The 18,950-nt window shown below is 46.4% G+C and overlaps 1 long non-coding RNA gene across 1 annotated transcript; it reads left to right on the top strand.

Annotated features, from left to right (window-relative positions):
• Nucleotides 1-9,950: 9,950 nt before the first annotated feature.
• On the top strand, nt 9,951-18,720 carry LOC142768668 (uncharacterized). Its single transcript, XR_012885382.1, has 4 exons — nt 9,951-10,060; nt 10,171-10,248; nt 16,977-17,108; nt 17,950-18,720. It is a non-coding gene; the product is annotated as an uncharacterized LOC142768668 (long non-coding RNA).
• Nucleotides 18,721-18,950: the final 230 nt, after the last annotated feature.

Raw genomic sequence — 18,950 nt, 5'->3', positions numbered from 1 at the left:
GCCACCTTGCTGCCAAATAAACATAAGCCCGCAGCTATATTACACCTTTTGCACTGCGGCGGTCACCTGCTACGGACTCACGTAACGCCCGCTTCCGGGGTCCCACGTCTTTGGGGTTGCCACCGCGTCGCAGCAGGTGCTACCAACCAGCCCACAGCCCTTTATTGAAGACAACCTCACTAGCCTGGCTACGACTCCTTCTACCTCAGATTCACTCACAGGGACATCGTATCCTGCACCTGACTACGACGGCCAGGTAGAAGACGCTCCCACTTTGACTTATCTCCCCTCCGAGATGTCCGTCTCCTAAAACCCACGTACGAAGATTTATTGCACATGCCTGCCATCGTCACGTCCTCCAGTCCTCCACTATATCGATGGCATCTGATACCTCAGCGCCACAAGACTCTACTACGAATACCTCACCGCATGCCCTGGAGCCTGTCACGACCATATAAATCGTCACGCCCGCTACTCACCCCCTATCATGAAGGCATCACTGTCGACGTTGCCGAAGGAGTGTCTCTACCAACCTTAACGCTCAGCGCGTCGTGCCAGCAGCGACTGCTTCCACCCTCGAAGTCCTGCGCCGCCGAAGTTAAAACAGGACGACATCCCTGATACACATAATTCAGTGCTGACTACACATCTCACGCCTGCTACGGAGACAACCATCCAATATACAGACCTATCCTCATGCGCGGACAACCAAAGGTTGTTTCACAAGCATAGGTGTGTTACCCGATTTTCTTGCAGAGCCGACGCTTACTGGGTTTTACAACCACCATCCCAGGTGCCTTGGTCACAGGCCGGCAACCACCAGACTCATGGCCACAACGCAGGCTCGTCGGTCACAACAGCGACGACGCCAAATACTACTGCATGCCTATCACCCATGACACTACGCCGATGGAGTTGACAGAGAGACAGACAGACTAACAGACAGACATACAGAAAGACATACAGACACAGAGACAAACAAACAGACAGACGCACAGACAGACAGACACACAGACAGAACATTGCGGGCCGCTCACTCGTACGAACGGAAGGCCTAGCCTCACCGCCACACCGTGGGCTATCTGGACAACGTGTAGTTGTGGTAGTAGCACTGAACTTCGTAAGACAGAGTACCAATCGTCTTCTGTGAGCCGACATGGGCCCCGAAACGAGGGGCATCACCAGACATATGCTCGAAGTCACCAACGTCACCACAATCGAGACAAGTAGAGTCAAAAGCCTCGGAGGAGGCCAAGCTGAGGAAAGATAGACTTGGATAGCATCTGGTCAGGAACAGTCTAAACGTGATGGCCTGACGTCTAGACAGCTTGCTGTACGGAGGAGCAAATGACCGCCTACTCAACTGGTTGTGTTTAGCCACTTCACTGAATGTAAGTAAGGCGTCCTTAAACACATCACTGTCAACCTGCTGACCTACGTCCTTCCCAGCGCGGAGGGTTAGTGCGCGTGACCGGGAGTGAGCAGTGTCGTTCAGGTTTATTAGAGAGTCCAGTCAGGGTACGAGATGTGCAGGAAACCATGTAATGGGATGTGAGGGAAGTGTCTTATTTTGAAGTTTAAATATTTCAGCACAGACGGAACCAGAGGCAAAAGCCCTGATTGTTGACTTTGAGTCAGCGAAGATTTGCGATCTACTGTCATCCAAAGGGGCAAGAACTACAACCAACTGTTCAGCTCTTGATGAAGTGAAGTCTCTTACTGACGCAGAATCGATAATAGAACCCTCATGAATAACGGCAATAACTAAAAACCTAGCTGAGCAACCGTACAGAGCGGCATTGACAAAACACCTTGGCTCAGGATCGTTATTGATGTTCTTCAGAAGCGTGATGGCCTGACCCGGTGCCTGCCTACGTTGCGCTGAGGATGGACGTTTCGCGGAAAGGGAGAGATCTGGATGGCAGTACGGTGTTCACCTGGCAGTAGAAGACGGGGATCGTCTACGAGCGCAGGGGTGGGACCTAGGATGAACAGAATCTGGCTACCAGCTGGCATAGACGACAGGCGAACCAGATGTGCAGTCTCTTGCGCTTCAATGATCTTACCTAGGGTGTTATGAACTTCTAGTGGTATAATCCGTTCAGTGCTTGTCCTCACGGGGAAGAACATTACCCTCTTTATGCTCCTTGGGATCATATTTTCCAGCTTCTTTTTGAATCCGTACCAAAAGGGCATGGAAGCTACGTACGTTATACAACTCATGAAGAATGCATGAAAAAGAGCCGCAGTAGATTGTCCTCCGCGAGTCCCCCCCCCCCCCTTCTGTTCAAAACACCATCAATTAAACTGATCATGTTCTCGGTCTTGGTTGAAATCTTAGCAATGGTTTGGCAGTTGTACCCATCCGACTATGTAATGTGCCTAGTACTCTAATCGCGTTCACTCAGGAAAGGCGGGCGCCACGTCTGGTGTGAAGCACAATGTCCACCTCGGATAAAGGCTTCCCATTTTTTCGCTTGGCTCCTTTTTAACTGGGCCTGTGTAAAAGCAGCTCCGATTTACTCGAGGAGCACGTCAGCCCTGTGCCATCGAGGAGGAGCTCCGTCTGAGTGACGGCTTCCTGGAGTGAACTCTCGACTTCCCCTTCACTACCTCCACGACACGAGATGGTAATATCATCAGGGAAAAGCGTATGCCCGATGCCCTTCACATTAGATAGCAATATGGACAACTTGCACATAGCGATGTTAAAGAGACGTGAGGATATCACCGCTCTTTGATGCGTGCCTTCAGGGCCCAGTGCTATGCAAGAGGACTTTAGGTCCCCGATATTGAGCGTGGCCTTCCTGGATTCGAGAAAGGAGCTGACGTATCTACGAAAGGCTTCGCCCAGTCCAAGCTCTGAAATGGAGTTTAAGATGTACGCGTCAAAGATGTTGTCAAATGCTTTTTCCAAGTCAAGACTCCGGATGCCTTTTACGTTCCTTGTGTCCTCGCCTATAGCTTGAAGTTTGAGTACCTTCATTTTGTCTTGTGCGGACAAAGACGGATGCAACCCAACTATGTTATAAGGAAAGCGACCCTTCTTCTTGATGTACTTGGAGATACGGTTGTGAATGACATGCTCCGCCACCTTGCCTTCACACCACGTTAACGATACGGGCCTAATATTAACTAAATCTGGAGGTCAGCCCAGCATGAGGATTAAGATAACCGATGCCATTTTGTAATAGTTTGGGACAGAACTTTCTCGCCATATGTGATTAATCTCATTGGTAAGAAGAATAATGTATTTGTCTTCCAGATTTCTGAGGACCCTGTTAGAGATGCCGTCCGGCCCCAGAGCCGGTCGTCTATTAAGATTTCAAATAACTTCTCAGACGTCGCTGACGCTAAAAGGCTCTCTGAGCTCAGCGCAAGGGTTTCCGGTGTAGGACGGGTTGTCTGAACAGCTTGAGAAGTTGATGGGTAGACATCTGTGAGCCACATCATTCAGTATAGCGTCTTCAAATTCAGACTGTCTGGCTGCACGTAGAGTTATGTGGTTTGCCTTTGATTACTCTTCGAATTCGACTTGTTCAAAAGGTGTATTAGCAAATTACAATCCCCTCCGATTCTAATGTGGCCACCACCAGAAATGCACACCTCATCGCACTGCCGCCTAGAGAGGGTTTGGCGGTGGTTCTCGATTGATCGGTTAAGTTCTTAGATTTTCTTGCGGAGCCGACGATTGAGCCTCTGCCTCTTCCACCTATTGAGTAATAATTTCTTGGCCTCTAGGAGCTGCGTAAAGCGGCTGTACATTCTATCTGTTTCTAAAGCTGTGTGTATCTTTTTGCCGCCTCGTTAACGTCATTTTTTGAGCTGTTTGGCTCATTGATGCAGGCTTGGGGTTGAGTCTTCAGCTTGAGCGCGTTCATTTGAAATATACCGGACGTAATCCCAATTCATCAAACTAAACTGTCTTTCGGGCTTGCCATTTACACACTAATATGGGTAGCTAGGACAGTATGGTCACTCCCCAGATCCACGTGCATATTATTCCACGTAGCAGATTTAACATTTGTAACAAATGTAACATCTGGCGTGATGTCCCTCGTGCAGGAGTTACACATCCTGGTCAGAAATTCTGGCTCCGTGTCTAGGGTGAGGTTCAAGTTCACCGCTGCTTGCCCAAAATTCTCGCCTTTACGTGATGACCGCAGATAACCCCAAGCCTGATGAGAAGCGTTGAAATCACCCGCAACCACAAGTGGGGAAATACCAACCCTGGTGGCAGCCCTACTCAAGAGCGCCGCAAACCTTTGTCTCGAGTAATTGGCGAACTATAAATACGAAGACTGAAAACTCTACTTGAAATGACACCCTGGAAAAATTTCGACCTATGAGTGTTCCACCTTAGCAGTGTCCAGAGGAAGATTGTGCGAAATAAAGGTGTATTTCTTAGAGACGAGCGTGCAAATGCCTCTTCGTCCGTCTCCATAACGAGCGTGAGATTGGTAACCTGGCAGAATGACAGCCTCCGAAAGCACCCCCTGAATCAAAATGACGTGTGGCTACTCAGACTGTGAGCGAATTAACTGCTGAAGAACCGCCTTCTTGCGGGTGAATCCCCAGCAGTTCCACTGTAAAAAAAACTGTCCCCGAGTTTGCATGTTACACTGCAAATATCGTCCAAATACGATAATCTTGTGTCGCGTCTGGAGAGAGGGAACAAAACGTTTATTTGATGCTGTGCGCTAGAAAATCGGTGAATGGTATTGCGTAGGCGCTGCGTTAGAGTGCCTCGAGTGTGTAGCAGAGGCGAACGAGTACATCAAGGCACGTTAGACTCGAATGCCATTTCGCAGTGATCTTTAAAAACGAAGGCGTGCGCGCCCGCGCAGAAAGCTCCGCGCCTGTCTCGGAGGTGACAAGGTGTAAAACTCAAAGCGACGGGCAAGTGCCACCACCGTGTCTTCTTAGCAAAGCGTTGGAAACACTCAACTCTTTGAGCATCGCGTTCTACTGTCAGCGCAACGTGATAAACGCTACGGTCCTTAAAGCTACCTGTGTATGCCCTCACTTCTATAAAGGCACACATACAAAACATCGGCGTGTTGTTATGGTGCCTCAGATATGCACAATGATTGCTTTTATAGACGATTGTGTTTCTTGGGGACCTTCAACGCAAAACGTTTGGTCTGTCTGTGTCTGTCTGTCTGTCTGTCTGTCTGTCTGTTTGTCTGTCTGTCTGTCTGTACATTTGTCTCTTTGTCCACTCTTATCGGCACCGGGTATGAGAAACGGCCAGCCCCATCCACAGCGACCACCAATGTTGCTCAAGGTTGAGCGTTCATACTTGTGATATTATCAAATAAAAAGCAATTATTGCGCGTGTCTGGGGCACCATAACAACGCGCATATATTCTGCATATGCATTTCTTACTAGAAAAGGCATACATAGGTAATTTTAAGGACCGTAGCGCTTATCACGCTGCGCTTACCATTTAATGCCTGCACGGAACGGGGAGCGTTTCCAACGCTTGGCCATGACGATAAGGTGGTGGCACCTACCCGTCGCCTCACGTTCTACACCTTATCACCTCTGAGACGGGCGCGCGCGGCCACGTGCTTTGTTTTCCAAAAGAACCTGCCAGATGGCGCTCATGTCTCACGTGTGACGTGTCTCGATGCGCTCGTTCGCCTCCGCTACACGCTCGAAGATCTCTAACGCAGCGCCTCCGAAATACCATTCACCGGTTTTCTTGCGCAGAACATCAAATAAATATTTTGTTCACTCTCTCAACACGCAAGACTATCGTTTTTGACGACATTTGCAGATTACATGCAGATACAAGGCCATTTTTTTTAATTGATAATCACACAAGTATAAACGCTGAATCTTGAGCAATATTTGTGGGCGCTGCGGATGGGGTCAGCCGTTTGATGACGTTTAAAGTATCGTAAGGGCAGACCCACAGATAAATGTACAGATTGACAGACCAAACGTTTTCTGTGGAATGTCCCCAAGAAGGACTATCGTCTTTATTACTGAACTCTTCAGGCGGATGCGCCATGATTAGGCTTGAAGGTTATGCACCCGCGTTCAAGTGCGTTGACCTTAGAGTGTAATGCACAGACGTTCACTTCCAACGCATTGACCTTAGCATCCCGCGCTGAACTTCTCCGCCAATGTTTCAACTTTAACATGAAGCGATGGGACTGTTTAGCTAAGCGACTGGAACATTTCTGTCATCTCCGTTTCAAAACTATATAGTTTCTCATCAAGTGCGGGCCTCGTCAAAGCCCTCGTTTCGGTTGGACGAGCAGTACACTGCACTTTCATCGGCGTTTCCACGGAAGTTTCCGTTGGGTTTTCTACGGGCGTTTCTACGGTCGTTTTCATAGGCCTTTCGACGGGCATTTTGACTCTAGTGACCTGAGGAGGTTGTAAAGCTTCACTCTTTGCGTTATTAGCATTCATAAATGGGACCGTCTTGACCCTATGTTTTGCAATGAATTCATTTGGTGCAGCGTTCTTTCTTTCCAGCTGAATTGTTCTTTCCTTCACCTGCTCTGGCGGAATTCCCCCCGTTAGCTGTTTCTGGGATGCTTTGACGCGGTCAGCTCCCTCAGTCGCAGTGGCAGCATGCACCTGAATGCTGACGGCCGGGCCCCTTGATAGTGAACAGCTCCTGGAGTGGGAACGGCTTGTGGATCGGGTACCACTCCTGTATCAGGATCTCCACCTCGAGCTTCTGAACTTGGACCTGGACTTGCTGGCTGGTTCGGGCGGCTCATGTATCAGTAAGAAGTCCTTGTCAAAGTCGCATCTCTCCCTTCTTCGCTGTCTGACGATGTAAGGCATCTCCGATCTTTCTCTACAGGTTATGTTGGTCGTTTGGGTGAGGCCCTGCACAGAAGGCGCATTTCGGCGAGCAAACATGCTGGTCGCCATGGGAGGTCATTCAGCACCCGGGCCGATTGTATTTCCTGCAGTGGGACGCACGTGAGCTCTGTGGCCGAGTCTACCACACGCATAGCAGACGTCCGTTTGTCGTCTGCAGAGGGTGCAATTGACTAGGGTGGCACCACACATGACGTACTTTAGGACTGGAAGTCTTCCGAAAAGCATAACGACTGTGGTAGAACTCTTCATTCCCCGCAATCCGAGAACAGCGGGATTTCTCGGCTGAATAAGAGGTCTTCTTAGCTCTTCATCGTCAATTTTCATATTGATGTTTCTGATGACACACTTGCATGTGTTGTTGGGCGCAGCAATGTATGAGCTAACTTTCTACCCTGCGTGAATAATGGTGATGGCCTCAAATTGCGCGTAGGCTTTGGCGTTGGCTCGCAATTACGTGCTAATTACAACAATGTTCTGCATAGCGTTAGGAAAAATGATGTCTTGTGTGATATCTGCAGCGGAGAGACGCGCCGCTGTCGTGAGGGCTTGAGAATTCCGGACGTCACTGCTATTCTTAACGTTCAGGCCTCCCCGGGGCCTAACAATGATTCCAAAATACTCTCTTGGTAGATGAGGTAGCCTTGACGCGTTGGCGAGGCGTTTCTTTACGTTGGCGGGAGATTCGGTGCCACCATTCTTGTCATATGGTTGGCCTCGAAGTTCAGCGCGTGCCACCCATTCTTTAGTTTAATTACGCTTAGGAAGCGCCGTTGTCCATCCAGAACACTGGAATTATTCGCAAAAAATGTCCTCCCCTTGCACAGTGACTTGCATAGCCATCTTGGATAGCTGAAGCGCGCTAAGCCTAACCTTAGGCCTAGCAAGCCATGGCTTGGTCAAGCAAAAAAAAATCTTCAAAAGTCGGCAAAACGTACACCCACCACGACTAAATTGTTTCCCACATGGTCATCAAGACTAGAGGCATCGACTGGATTAAACACACAGATATATTTCCTCAGAAAAAAAGTGAACAAGCAGAAGCTGATGTTTAGACGACCGCATGAGTCGGCGCCTTCGAGCGGTTCGTGTATGTGAAAAACAATAATTTATGGAGTGTTTGCACGCCCACACGGGCGCTTTATACACGGGGAGTCCTTATTCCGGTACCCCGCTGGACAACGCCGCTACCCGTGCCCACTGGACTAGAGCTCTTTGGACCTTCAGCCCTGAGAAATTGAGTAGGGATGCCTCCCATGCCTCTGTGGTAGAGGAAGGGTTAGGGGAAGGGAAGGATTCAACTGACATGCCCACACCATGTGAAAGTTATTCGAGACTTTTCCCCAGTGAGGGCACCGCCCATCGACTTTCGGGTCAAAATGCTTTACTATTGCGACACACAAGTTGTTGGTCTGCAGCCGCCTTAGGGTTCGTTCATCGGCCTTACTGAGGCCCTTAGCAGGCACCGGAAAAAGGCGATGTCAATCGCAATAGTACATCAGAATTTCTTCGAATCGCAGAAGTGGTTGGCTAGTCTCTGAGCCGGAAAAGCCTGGGTGAGGTGGCCGTTAGTTAAGCGCGTGGGTGGCCGCATCCGCTGCCTCGTTATGCCTAAGGCCCTGGTAGCTTGGAGTCCAAGCAATACGTTTGAGAGAGGGATCAGAATTCCGAACACCTTGCTTTAAAATATCGTAGGCTAAAGCATACCTCGCCCGCCAGATTTATATAATTTTTACGGGCTCTGCGTGATTCCTAATGATTACTCTAGAATCCGTGTGCGAGGCGGCAAGCGCCATTGCTACTACCTCAGCGCGTACGGAGTTGGAAGCCCGATAGGAGAGCCCGTTAACACGTTGGTCTTGGTGAACTACAGCGGCCGTGTAAAATCCAGTGAGCGACGGCCCTGCCACATCTACGTAGCATACACCCCGCTTAGATCCGTATTGGTGTGTGAGGGCCAGAGCACGCGCCCCTTGTGTACCTTCGTATGTCTGCGAGTGCATGTTTCAAGGAAGCGGACGAACCCAGAGCTTGTGGCGCCGCAGCTCAGAAAGTCTGCATGTTTCCTCAGAATGCAGTAGTGTTTGATGCGCAGGCGGCCTAACAGGCAGCGCCCAGATACCGTCTGCGATAGTCGCGTATATTGGTTGACGAGAGGTGCCTCCTTCAATTCCTGATAAGAGTTGAGCACCCCTAGAGGTGACAACTTGGCATTGAAGGTGGTTACCGGTAGGTCGAAAGCTCGCTTTGTAGCCTTCTTAATTATGGCGTCGATGCGCTGGTTGTGTTGCAAAAATGACACAGTCACATCGGCTGCCTTCGCGACGTCGTCTTACACCCCCCCCTCTACACTGGCTACAGTGGTGGTATCTCAAAGATTCTTTTGTGTTTCTACTAGTCTCTATCAAGATACATTGCAAAAGTGTATTACGTTCTCGGTTTTCAAGTACATCAATGGGGGCAGGTTGATTTTGTGATGCATGCTAACATGAGAACGTGGCTACTTTTTTGTCGATATTCAGCTGAGGCTTACTTTTAAAGCTATGCGAAATGTTTTCTTGCTTCAGGAAAGCAAAGGTGCTCCGCTGGTCGGCGACAACGTGGAGGGCGGTGATTGTACTTCTCAATCATTAGTGGCCCACGTGGTGTAGTAGAATGGCACTGGCGAAAAGAATCGTGGAGGCAGTGCTGCCGGCTTCTACTGCCGAAATCCGAAATCTTAGTGTTGCATGCCTACTTCTTCTTCATGTTGCAAGCAAACCACTTAAAAATGGCTTATAAACTTCCAAACAAAACAACAAAAATTCCAGTATAGCCCCAAAAGAAGAGTCCCAGCTCCTCTATTTAGTTATACTTCGTTTTGTGCAACTGAGTTGAGATGAATTTCAAATGTTTGATTTCCTCTCAATGTTTCTGAAACACATGTGGCCGCTTCGGTGACGACTAAGCGCTGGGTGTTTCCACTGTCAGTCGTCTGACAAAAGCGTCAAAGGAATTGTCAAAGTTTTCTTCACATGGCCTAAAGATCTCTTAATGACCTAGGCGCCTTAAGCGCGGCAATTCGTTCTACGTTCGTGCGACGACATTCGCGTTATGACGTGCATACTTTGACGTGCACGCTATTAACTATGCGAGCTCGGAGAGTGGCATATGTTACTTTGAAAAATCGACAAATCTTCGCGGAGTGAATCCTGACGAATGGGTGACTTTGTAGGTATTGCATCCATGAGCAACCGCATGTTACCAGAGCGTTACCACATATATTGTAAACTGATTGACACAAAGCGTATGCAGAAATGTAAATTTGTTTTTATTTCCAGTCGTCTTGGCCAATTCAAGGAGGATTTTGAATATTGCTGGAGTGGAGCATGTCTCGAATAAGAATCCAAGAGCCAACTGTCTGTACCAGTGGCAAGATATCAATTTATTAGGGGTTATTTTTTGTACATATAGTGCTGGACGTGTGTATTTGTGTAGGGAGAAGCCTTAACATCTTCGCACTGTATGGTAGAGAGCATATCTTCAATCTTCTAATCTTCTTGATGGGTCCTTTCACCAGGCACTGCGATCTCAAATTAGACCATGTCTACGTTGAAGTTTAGTGTGAAACCTTTTCTTTGTGTGTGTATCAATTATCCTTCGACTTTAGTTACTATTACATACTTTGACCGCAACGTTAGACAAGGCTACGTTCAAAAGATGTACGCCTCTAACACATCAAGCGCCGAGCTTTCATTGCCTGAAAGTACATAAAATGAGAAGTACTATCAACAGCAAAAGCTTGTAGGGCACGAAATGTTCGATAAAGCTGAATTCCCGGTTTGTCGTGTAGTGTATTTTCGAAATTAATGTTCTATACTGCACTTGGCATTCCGACCTGTACAGTCACCACCTTGATTCCAAGAATGAAGCACTGCTATAGCAGAAATTCGCAATTGTTGTGGATCCAACGTCCTGCAAACTTTCGCTGTTGATAAGACATCAGTACATCTGATGAGGATAAATATAAAGGTTTTTGTTTTCAAACTGTCCCAGGTGAGAGCGTAAGAGACTAATTTTTATTGGTCGATTTTGCGTGAAAAGCGGAATCAGCAAAATGCCAGGTGTTCCGAACATTTTTTTTTCAATTGTCATCATCAACCGACAAGCGAAAATTGTTGCCATTCACTGTTAAAGAGCAGGCCACGCTGTCAATTTAATTATGTTTTAAAAGGAAGTCGTGTTTACCAGTTACTTCCTAAGTGGCCGGATACACCCGTGCAGGAAACACTACAGGTGAAGTCTGCAGTTCATTGAGGCCGAAATTCAAAGAGATGGCGTGCTTTAAATATGACATCGCTATGATCCCACTTCTGCGCCTGGCAATGTGCCTTGGTTTGCTGCTCAGTTCTTCTACGATCACAAGCTCAGAGGCCACTGAAGTAGCTGAACAGGCAATGCTGCCCCCGGTATGTTCATACTTAGGATTTGCACTAAACATGGTGATGCACAGGTTTCTCGCGATTTTTTTAGCACTGAACAACAATCGAACATTGTACATATTTATATATAGATGTTAGTGTGCGTGCGTGGGCTAGATACTTCTGTGGCTTTCAGTTCTCTTATGAAAATAATGCGTTTTTTTTCTTTGTACACAAGTTGACGTAAGTTGGTGCTGTTGACATGGCAAGTGCAATGTGTATGAAGATCTTTTTGTACTAACTTAAGAATAGCAATCCACTCGGAGACACAGTGATGCAGAAACTAACTGCCCTTACACTAATGGACATGCAGAGAGTGTTTGATTGGCCAATAAACCATTAATCATTCTGAGGTCAGCCATAGTTAACCGAATCTGACAGCGTTTTTATCCGTCTTGATATTGCTTTTGCGTGTTCTAACCCGCCTAAACTGTCAGGAAGTCGAGTCACACTAAGAAAACGATAAATGGCAAGGTATTGAAGGGCACTGTAGCATTTTTGGACTACACGATGTTTTTTTAATGCACACAAAACTAAACACACGGGTGCAATTTTACATCAGGCGTTCGACGCTGTAGCCCACGTGATCAGCGAGCTCGTTGCAATACTTCAGTCATTGCTCATTTAAAGTATTGTAGTTCATCCATTGAGTACGGCGTAACCACAGGGTTCTTTCTATCAACTGCGCAGCTTGGAACGTGCATTACGGTCCACTTTTAGGGGGAACACGCGACCGCGTGGCCGTGGCCCACTTAGCGCGAAATGGTGGCGAGATTTGTAATCGTGGCGCACGCGCATAAAAGCGCGAAGGCAACCCTTGTCTGGTTTCGGCTGCTACTTTCCGCTCCTGCGCTTGCCAAGCGCTTTCGTTTTTGCGCGGAGCGATGTCGCTGCTGGTCTGCCTGTGCCCCGTCAGGTAATCAGCAGGCACAACAAAAGGCGCAGCTTGTTTATTGCTGTGGTATGTCACAATTTCTGAAACAATGAGGTTCACACCCGCAGCTGTGGAATCTCACTTAAAGCTGATATGCTATAAAAAGCCATGCAATTATATTTAGAAGCATGTTAATCAATGCCGAATAATTACATTTGTTGGTGTTCAACATCGCACAACAGTGGTGTGAATATGAACGACTCCGTGGAAGGCCCGAGAAATTTCGACCATGCCTAGGGTTTAAATCAAAGTATACACGGGCCTCAAATCTTCCCACCTTTATTGATCATGCGACTGCCGCAGCCGGGAGTTGATCCCGAGACCTGCAGGTCAGCACTCGAGCCCCATAACTCCCATAGCATCGTGGCGAGTTAAGAAAACACTTGAGTATGGAATCTCTTCATTAATATGGCGTGATTCAAGATGATGTTCTGTCTCTGGCTTGTTACATCCCGGCAAATATTAGTGTTAACGTTCTCAATAGTGTGAATTTTTTTATTATTAAAGCCACACCGGAAAAAGCTCCATATTTCGAACAGCGATAAAATGCACTTCTATGAAACGAACGGCGCTTCCCTAATATGTGTCCGTAAGAAACATGAAGCTGGTAGAACTATACATTAAACACGAAAAAAGATTTATTCGTCATATCTTTGCAACAAAAGATGAACTAGGACCGATCTACAGCCTCTTAACATTACAAGACTGACCCCCGTATTCACAAACGCTTCTCGACTCGGCTTTCACCCTTCACTTGGCAGAGTTGAGCACTGCGTCACTGCTCGGCTGTAAATGGCACTGCGCTAGTCAAGAATCGCAGCATATGATCGCTCATACGCAGTGACTTACCGTGCCTAGAGATGGCACTCCCATTGGCTTTCTCAAGTGAAGTTGAAGCGTTAAGTGAAGGGACGTTCTAGAATACGGGGGTGAAAAGTTTCGTTCAGCATCGAGTAATATCACTTCCAGCGTCGAGTACGGCTTTCACCCTTGCAGGCGAAGACCTGTAGAGAGCTTCCGTAAAGGATGAATCGCGATTAGGTTGCTCCCACTCTTCGTTTACGGAAGCCCGCAGGTTATCAGTAGCTTTGACGCTATGAGATGATTTCCTTCTGCTTTAGACATTTTCAATTACGTTCAAGTCAGGTGAATGGAAGGGGGGGGGGAGGGGCACATGAGCACTGTCACGCTTTTTTGTGGCCTGTTTATGACGCCAGCGACAGAACTCTGACTGTATTCTTTATTGTAGAGCTCAACTATGAGAAGATTTTCGTCCTCATGGTGCCCTGGCCATGTAACATGTAAGAACTCGCACCACCGAAAATTCGTTCAGCGAAGAATTACACCCGCATATGTAGAATTGTGTAAATGCGATAACAAAGCGCACCACTTGCGTAACCTAAAGTGTCAATGTTCACAGAAACGTTGGTCATAAGATTTGCACAACGCTCGAATTAGCCTGCTGCCTTTGATAACAAACAAGGAATTTGTGCTTGATGAAACGAGCATAGTCGGCTTCTCTTTCTATTCACTGAAACATAGCATGACGTCAGCGTGTGCCGAGTGCCAGGGTGGAGAATAGAAGACGATGCATGGCATGAACCGCCCTTGCAAATCTGTGCGCTTGCTCCGCATTTTCAAATCTCGCCAGCAGATTGCGCCCCGTGGACCGTCGGCCGCACACTCGCGTGTTCCCCCTAACAGTGGGCTGCACTGTACATCCCTTTCACGTGGTTTTGAAGCAGTATTTTTTCAATAAAAACCAGAGATAGGCAACAGCTACATACACCGTGATCGCACGAACTGTAGTGTAGATTTCCGTTGGTTTGACAGCCTGAGGAGTAAGTAAAAAAGTCGCAAAGGCAAAAACACATCATAGTGCTTGGAATGCCATTTTGTTTTACACATATACGTTTTATTCTTCATTATTTTTATTTAAAAAAAAACGTTTTCGTATGCTGTGTAAAATACAGCTGGCATGGGACTGACCACACAATAGTTGTCAAAGTCAGTTGCTAGAGAGAGAAGAGGGAAGAGGATAGCCGAGACGCTAACCAGATACTAGCAACTAGTTTTCAACCCATTCATTATTTTTCTAACGCCTTGAACCCAGTGCAGTGGTGGGGAAGAAGGAACAAAAAGAGGGTGTAGAGAGATAAACAGCAAAAGAAAAAATTTGACACATCTCACGTTTCATGGGAATGTTGTTATGCGAAACATGTAGAGGGGAGGTGACATGGGTGCAATGTTTTTATTGAGCGAAACATTGTGAAATTGCATTAAAGATACGGGCAATTGTTGTAAGCACCGGTATATGTTGAGATGTTGCATGTGTTTTGCCTAACCAGTTTGCAGTTATGTAACGAGGCCAACAGTTACATGGTTATTATCAACACCAGAAGCGGCCGGCTCAGCGCTTGTGCTTTCGTGTAGATAGCCTCGGATAGTGCTACATAGACCACCTTCACTGGATGGCGCTTAAGTACAAAAGTAATGTTAGCCCGACGTGACACCTGTATCATAGGAGTACATACGCAATTGTCATAAAGTTAGATGTACAGCACTGCAACCACAACTGACGTTTCACCAACATTACGCCCGCGTAGAGGGGCTCTCCAAAGCAATTCCGAAGTCTCGCGGGGCTCTGGGGCAAAATACTTGATTTTACCGCAGAACGCGTAGGTTTGATTTCTGTTTGCACCCTGCTATTGATTATTTGCTTTCTTCAGGTCAGAGATGGTGGTGTCAGATATTTCTAACGCTCTCGCATGTGAATTTTCGATGTCTCTTTCCGCCCTGAGTGAGTAGACTTGACCTTTCGATCACCTCTGGTGTATGCCCGCATAGCCCGGCCCGTGGAGGGCAGGTATGCCTGGATGAATGGGTTTGACGATGTAGGAAATGTTTTTTTTTTCACGTTATTCATGTCATGACCAGCCAGGTACACTCGTCAAGCGCTCTAAGCCCTCTTACTCTCCCATACTATTTTTGATCTACGTCAAATTAAGGAGGGGATCACGAGAGCACCCAGATGTCCTCGGCTTCATAAGCAGGTAGATATGTAGAAACTCGTATAGAGCCAGCAGTTTAAACGTTGACAAGTTTCGCTTCATTGGTTGCATAAGCATCAACTAAATATTACTTGCTCGCAAATAAGAGTTCCAGAACCTGAATACTGAAAACGTTACGTTCAGTCATGAACTACCACAAAGGTGAATTCGATAGAAATCGCAGAAGGTTAGCGGGTGGTAATAGCAACCATACACAAGCAGCAACATGCCAAAACAGTTTAAATACGAAATTAGAATATAGGAATAGAATAAAGCAAAAAGCGAATTCTGAAACAGTACCCAACCAAAATACAACGAGGAGTCAAATAAAACACAGAAACAATACGGAACAGAAGTTGAAAAAGTTGGCCAAAAATGAAAAATATCAAAAGAACTTATTCAGGAGACAAAAATAAACGCAAAGAGCACAAATGTGGATATGTGAAAAAATTATATAAATCAGCTAAGGTGAGAAATCAGCACTTAAAAGGAAAGATTTTATAGGTTTTCTGAGATGAAAATGTTGGACAGATTTAAATTGAACAGGCACGCTATTCCAAAGCTGGATGGTAGAAAATTGAGATGTTTTCCTGTCGTAGTTAGTGTGAACCAGTGGTCGCAAGTAATTATTATTAAAAGCAAATCTTTTCGCTAAAAAATGCTTGTCACTTGAGACGCGCATACACAGAAAATAAGGGCAACTTTTATCTATAAGCTGTTGCAAATTTTTAGCTCACACATCAATGATAATAAAACATTCCCTGAAAATGTTAGCACGTTTTCATTTTAGAGCGCATAAAAGAATGTCTTTCACCTTCAGCCGCGGTCGTGTATACGGAAGGCCTGCAACAGTTTCAACCTCGATTCCACCATGTAATATGTGTTTATACTCACCAGTGATTTTATTTAACCTATTAGATTCGAGAAACCGCAATTTCATTTCAATGTCAACGACTTTCAATTTTCTACCTGAATGGTGACTGTAGTACATCGGGGGCTGTTTTTGCTTCGCGATTCAAACGTCAGCATAATGAATATTTACGGCAAATAAGACGTCCCTAGTAGCATTTACGATAAGATGACCTCTATGGGCTATCTTCAAACCAAAAAACCAGTTTTCAATCTTGCACTTTGTTCTTCATTGCTGAAAGCGCTTAACATTTCAGAGCAAGAGAGTCCAGAATCATCTGACCTCTTAATAATAATTATAATATTAGTAATGATATTGATGAAGCGTGGTGGTTTTCAAAGACCACAACATTATTAGGAGAAATGTCGTAGTGGAGACCTCCAAAGATTTCGACCATCAGTGTCGTGCTCTGTAGCGTGCACTGAAATCGCACAGTTCGCGGACCTCTATCATTATGCCTGCATGGAAGTGCGGCCACCGCAGCCGAGATCAGCACCACGATAATCGCTTCAGCAGCCGAGCGCCGTAGCCACTGATCTACCGCGACAAATTACCCCACCCCCCACCCTCCCTTACTTTCACCACTGCCATACACCATGGTTCAGCGGCCAACTTTCTCGCATTAATTGAAAGCACGTGCCCAAACACGTGGCCACACAAGAATGGTTGAACACTGCCAGTTTATTTGAAGAAAAAAAAACGCATCTTCATGAAATAAATAATAATTAGCGGGTCGAGCTAGGTCCTATGGTTTATAACTTTTCTGTTGAAGGTGCCGACAAATATAAAGGATGGACAGATGGACGGAAGGACGTACACAAGCACGCACGCACGTGGGGACGGAAAGAAGAATTGACGAACAAGTTGACGGATTCAGGGATCGACGGATGAACGAATGGCACAGGTGTTTTTTTTTTCGGCTGTACGGAAAGTGCCATACTAGTGTAAATGCCGGGACACCACTGGACGCCGGACAAGGCTAGCCTCTAAGAAGCTTTGCCCCTAAAAGCCCCTGTAATGAAAATACGAGACCAACAGCAAATTTATGCTTTGTTTATTTTTAACATTCGGGTTCCTGAAGGTGGCTGTTGAAAATCCTGTCTTGCGTATGACTAGGACCACGACCATTTACTTATAGAGGGCATAGGTAACGTCTTTACTCATTAAAAATACACAAATTTAGCAAAATTATTCTCTATTGTTATCTCTACATCTATTAAAGCGAATCTAGTGACGATCTTTCCGTTATTCCGCAAGCAATTGTGGGCCCTGAATCACAAAAGGTGAGCTAATAAATGCCAAGTAAAACACCAATGAATCACCGCGCATGCTAATAAAGCTGAAAAACTCACCGCTCAGCAAACACCTTATCAACGGGGTATGTATTATGTTGGTTGAAGCCACAAGCATAAGCGTGCGCATGGCGTCAGAGGGGGCGCAGGGGGTGCCCCCCCTTGTAACCTAAGAGGGGGGCGCATATGTTCCCCTTGCGTTGACTTGATAGGGGGCGCTCTGTAAGCCTAAATACCACACCGCCCGCTTCATTCCGAAGGAGAACAGAGTAAGCGCCGGTGACCACAGGCTTGACATAATATAGACAGCCGCTAGTGAAGCGTGGGGCAACGTAAGTTTGCTACGTCAAAACTGAGACAATTCTTTGTGGCATTCCTCTAATCAATACGCTTTCTTTAATGCATCAACAGCGCTGACTAATAATTTCAACTGAATCAATTTTTTTTCAACAGGCTGATCTGATGCGCTACTTCGGCTACAATGTCAAAGTTCACAATGTTACCACGGCTGACGGCTACATCTTAGAAGTGGACAGGATGCCTTCGAAATTGACGGATAACGCCACTACATCCAGAACACCTCTGCTGCTTGTTCACGGTCTGCTCACGAACGCCGCCACATGGACCGCGAACCTACGCTTTCAAAGTCCAGGTGTCGCATATCGTGCAGTGCTAAAAGCGAGCAATGTGACACTGCCTACAGAGCTCCTGAAAGATTACTGTGATTGCCATTGTGATAAAAAGAAAATTTTATTCTACCGCTATTACCGCAAAACGACACACATTGTGCTAATTCAGAACATATTACAGAAACATAAGCATGCTGAAGGTATTTGATAAAGTACTCAGGTAACACGATGTGTTGCGAATGCTTTTGACAGGGAAAATACCGCATGTACCACTAACCGTGGGAATCTGTGTTTGGTGAAGGGAAGGTGATGGCGGCTTCATTTTTTACTTTGCGAAACGACACGAAAATGCACTAAAGATATGTACAAATGCTCTACGCACCAACCTGTGTTGAACACTAATATATGCTTATGCAACCAGTTGGTAACAACTGCTAACGATGCCAGTGCCAACACAGGTATCACCAATACCAAAACCTCGAAGCTGCTACGTAGCTCTTGTGCTTGCGAGGATGGTAGCACTGGCTAGTGCTACGTTGACAATGACACTAGATAGAGCCTAAGTATTCAATACACGTTAACCCAACCTGACGTCTAGAACACGGAAGTGCATATGTATCGCCTATAAAATTGAATAACAAGCACATCAACCACCACTGACGTTTCACCAACATTGCGCCTGCATAGGATCATAACCGAAATTGTTCCGAGGCCTGCTGTGGCTCTGTGGTAGAGTACTGCATTGCCAAGCACAACGTTCGGGTTTGATTTATGCTTGGACCCTAATCTTAATTCTTAGCATTCATCGGCTTAACGCTGCCGATG

The sequence above is a fragment of the Rhipicephalus microplus genome, chromosome 8 (genome assembly GCF_043290135.1).
Source record: "Rhipicephalus microplus isolate Deutch F79 chromosome 8, USDA_Rmic, whole genome shotgun sequence".
NCBI classification, from domain to species: Eukaryota; Metazoa; Arthropoda; class Arachnida; order Ixodida; family Ixodidae; genus Rhipicephalus; species Rhipicephalus microplus.
The sequence above is the reverse complement of the archived record's forward strand: the minus strand, read 5'-3'. Positions and strand labels throughout refer to the sequence as shown.